The sequence below is a fragment of the Egretta garzetta genome, unplaced genomic scaffold (assembly GCF_000687185.1).
Source record: "Egretta garzetta isolate BGI_Z169 unplaced genomic scaffold, ASM68718v1 scaffold152, whole genome shotgun sequence".
In the NCBI taxonomy this organism is placed as follows: domain Eukaryota; kingdom Metazoa; phylum Chordata; class Aves; order Pelecaniformes; family Ardeidae; genus Egretta; species Egretta garzetta.
The window spans coordinates 2,018,738-2,023,518 of record NW_009259037.1 but is presented as its reverse complement, the minus strand read 5'-3'; positions in this window follow the sequence as shown (position 1 = coordinate 2,023,518).

The following is a 4,781-nucleotide window of genomic DNA, read 5'->3' as shown; positions in this document are numbered from 1 at the left end:
CAGGGGCACGGTCCCTGCCCTGCTCCTGCTGGCCACACCACTCCTGATACAAGCCAGTCATGAAGCATAGGTGGAAAGGCCTCTTATCAGCCTCTTTTCTTCACTGTTAGAAAGCACATTTTTCTCCCCTTACCTCTCCACCCAAAACTAGACCCACGGGCTCGCCTCCAGGTGCTCTGAATTCTGAGCTCTGTCCACATTTGCCCCTCAGGTCTCGCCTCAGGAGCACACACTTGCACACACAGCTTGCCCCTTCCCAGGCAATCCCTATCCTTGTGAGCACACGGGGATTATCCTGTCTATAGCTTTAAATACCCAAATGCTAAATTTTCCCTCCACACCCATTATCAATTACATTTCAACAGCTCTAGTCAGCAACATTTCATCCTTTAAAATACAAAAAAAATGAACTCTATTGGCTCCTTCATTAAGGACATACGCACTCCACACAACACATAGGTTAAAAACGTTAAAATTAAAACAGGGGATTCGTTTGTGGAAGGCCACCATAAATGCCACGTAGACATTTTTATTCTTTGAAGGTATTTTTGCCATTAAAAATATCAGTCAAGGGAACTAAAGAATTCTAAATAGTTTGGTAATCCCACATGGCTTTTCACTTAAGCGGTAGTATTTTTATTTTGAGTAACGATATTCGCTAACGAAGAATGTGGAGCCAATTATATCTTGGTCATTCACTAGCATGAATGAACTAGATATTATCAGAGTTCCTCCTCCTCCCCCAAAACGTATCCAGAAAGGAACACTTGCATTTTACCACACTGATTTTATGGGCCTGACGTTGATAAATTGGTAGTTCGTCACAAAAGAGCCCCGAATATTTTATTAATGACATCCATGTAGGAATGCTATGGAATTAGAGTTACCTCTGGCTCTGGAGAACAACAATACAGTTTCACAGCAGTTTCAAAACTCTTTTTTGGGGGAAAAAAGAAAACTCAGGGAAAAGGGAAATTAATCTGAAGTGCCCCCGCTTCACTATTATGTGCATAAGAGAGGCCAAACCTTGACTTTTAATTTCTCATGTCAAACCACCTCCCACAATTAGTTTTACGAGGCTTGGTTTATCCACTTCAGAAGAACAAGGCTGAGTTTCCCCTGCAGGAAATGAAAATTGCATCCAGGTTGTGTGGCTGCTTCAAAGGGGGCCAACAGTCCCGATCCTCCAGGTTATTCCCGCGGGCGATGGCTCTCCGTCCATCCCACCCAGCTTTGTTCTTTAGCACCGCCAGGGGAACAGGAATTGGGGGTGGGGTGGCTGGGTGTTGTGTGGAGGTGTCTCACTGCTTCTGGGGTTTTCTTTACCTTTGTATCCTTTGCTACTGCTTCTTTATGCTCCCACACACACTTCATTTTTGTCCTTATCTTCCTTATTCTATGCATTTGGTTTTATTACAACCATGAGTGGCTTTTCCTTCCAAAGCATGCACTCCACTCTCTGCTAGTTTAGGGCTGCCCTGCAGTGCAAACAGCGTATCGACAGCTAAATAGTCTTTTTGCTCTTTATTTTCATCTCCTTGGGAAAGGGACACCTAACGCACTGCTATTTCTTCTCTCTTACTGTAGACAGAGGGTGGCCTATGCTGGTGGCTTGGTTTGCGCTCAGCTTTCAGGCTCAGCCTCCGCTCCGCGGGGAGCGCGAGCCGGCCACCAGCTGCAAAGGGAAGAGCACGCGGTCCCACTGCTGTAGCATCTCTGTGCTTGGAGATGCGCGGATGAAATCTCCCACCCTGCGGCCGTGGGTCACCCGGGGCTAGAGGACAGCCCAAGGAGTGAAGTGCCAAGGATTGGAGATCCTACCAGGACCCCTCTTCAGGCACAGTTGTTCAACTGCATGGCCCCCTCCCCGTGGTTTGGACACATTTAATGCTCCTCTTTGACCGGAACGCTCACAGGGTGCTCAGGAGCGTGTCCTGCGTTGAGCGTTACCTCTCGCCGCGCTTGAAGCGGGGCTGCAGTGGTGCGTCCTCTTCTCTCCAGTGCTCATACCTGCCTCCGACGCGTGTCACCGTGTCACTTTAACAGGTCAAGTTGAAGCAGCTTAACTTTCAGTTTGCATTTACATATGAAAATCGTTTGGTGTAAAGAGCACTGGTGATTTTTTAACAGTTAATATTTGACTGTGTGACAATACAGGCAGTTGGCTCAGACTCTCGTTATCAAATTACTAATTCATGCAGGAGCTTTAGTTCACATGGCACTGGAAAGGTCAATTCAGAAGAGAGCAATAGGGAAGAGACGACTGTGGAATAACTTACCTGGAAACAAGCATAACATATGGGTTAGAACAGACGCTAGAAAGAAGGAGGGTGCGTTGAGGGAGACATCAACTTCCATTGGTTTCCCCTTGGTTAGAGAAGAGGAGTTTTAGGAAGGAATTAGTGACTGATGGAGACAACAACAACAAAAAAAGGAGCAGACAGAACTTGTATTAAGTCTAAAACCTCCAGACTGCAACACGAACTGTATGTGTTCGTGACATTAGAGGGAAGGCACTGTAACAGACTGTATGGCTCCTGGGAGGTGGATGATGGTATGCTACAGGGTATGGAGGAAAGGGAAAGGGAAAGGGTGAAAAAAAGGAAAAAAGGAAAAGGAGAAGGAAAAAAGGAGAAGGAAAAAAGGAGAAGGAAAAAAGGAGAAGGAAAAAAGGAGAAGGAAAAAAGGAAATCTATGTCTGCTACTCTTCTCTGCGAAAGCAGGGATTGCATCCCTGCATTACAGCCTAAGTTAGATGACGGGAGGACAAAGCACCTCAGAGAGCTGAAGGATTTCAAGAGAAGAGGCTCTGGTGGGGAGGAAGCACCTCTGTAACACCGCTCCCCATCTGCCCGGGTCAGCTGCGATCGCCTTTTGGATATCCAGGAAACCTCACTGTAATCACAGCATTGAGTACGATCCAGAAATCCAAGTCCGTTTATTCCCATATGTGCCAAAATGCGTGAAGACTTGTCTGGGCTTAGCTACAGGGATCTACAGTTTTGAGGCCTCCAGGCTGAAGTTTTTGCTTCTTAGAGTAAGCAAAACAAAACAAAAAAGCTTCTCCCTTTGAAATCTGTGTGTCCCCCAGCCAGCTGCTGAGACTTTGTGTCTCCAGTCCTCCCTCACTTCATTAACTCTCTGCAAAATCATGAATTGTGACTGCAGTGGCAGATTACAGCCCTCTATAATTAACAGGCAGAGATAGAGCGTAATACAGGGCGACCTTTAGCCAGAGCCTTGCCTCTGTCACAACACCCAGGCATAAAATAGCATGCTCCCGAGAACAGCATCCATCAGCCCCGCACGTTGAAATAAAATACGGGCTGTAAATATTGTTTACTGCACACACTTGAGAGAAGTTGCATTCTATAGATTTCCCAGTCTATGAGGGCAAGTTTCCATCCCCTGTACCTTTAGCCAGCGTGCACTCCGGCACGCCTCGCGGAGCCGGCATGCCGTCTGGAGCGGCACGCTGAGTCTGAACCACGTCGTTAAGCCCATGAAATGCAGTGCAAGGTCAGCAGTCTTGCCTTTCTGTTATCAATAAACATATTCTTACCTTCCCCTGAGCTCCCCTTGCAGCTCCCTTTGGTTACAACCTTTTTTCTCTTCCTGTCCGAAAGGTACCGGAACGTTGAATTCATCTGACATCTCTGCCCCGAAGCTTCGAATTTGCCAGCGCAGCTGGGAGCAGGGAGCAGGGGGCAAACCAGCCGGCGCCTTGCTGCAGCCAGACCTCGCGTCTCCCCTCTGCCGGCCACGAGGCCCTGGTCTCCTCTTCACCCGAGCCCCCAGGCTCCCACTGCCCAGCTGGAGCCAAGAGAGCTCAGTTTAAGGACAGGGACAGCCTTCTCCGGACTTGGAGAACCAAGGATTTACGCAGTTTCTCCCTTGTCTCACACGCGCAAGGGATGCGCTTATGAAGTTGGGGTTTTGTTGAGTGGAGGGTGTTTCTTTCTGAGACCTATCTGTGAGCTCTTTGAAGCAACAGGGTCCTTTGTACTTGTAGAGAAGAACCTCTCCTATGAGGACAGGCTGAGAGAGTTGGGCTTGTTCAGTCTGGAGAAAAGAAGGCTACGGGGAGACCTGATTGCGGCCTTCCAGTACCTAAAGGGGGCCTATAGGAAAGATGGGGAACGTCTTTTTAGTAGGGCCAGCTGTGTTAGGACAAGGGGAAATGGTTTTAAACTAGAACAGGGTAGGTTCAGGCTAGAGGTAAGGAAGAAATTTTTTACAATGAGGGTGGTAAAACACTGGAACAGGTTGCCCAGAGAGGGGGTGGAGGCCCCATCCCTGGGAACATTCAAGGCCAGGTTGGATGGGGCTGTGAGCAACCTGATCTAGTTAGCAGTGTCCCTGCTCACTGCAGGGGGGTTGGACTAGATGACCACTAGTGGTCCCTTCCAACCCTAAACATTCTATGATTCTATAACCTTGAACCGCTACAGCCGATGGACAGGATATAATACTGAATTAATTTTACCATGGATCGCAGAACCCCAAGACCAAAATGTTTCTAGATACGTTTTTGGATAGAGAAGAAACTGAAACCAACCCCTACCTTGTTTGAATGCTAAAGCATTTTAACATTATATTCAAACACAAGTAAAATTGACACAGCCAATGTGTCCTGAAGTTATGTATTTTATCATCCTGAAGTTATTTATACATTTAATAAATGAGATGCAGCATTTTTAGTCTGTCTGAGGGACAAAACGTAATCTGAGGGAGCAAGCCCCTTCCATTAAGCTGTGTTTGGAGAAGGCTGCCTGCTAGCA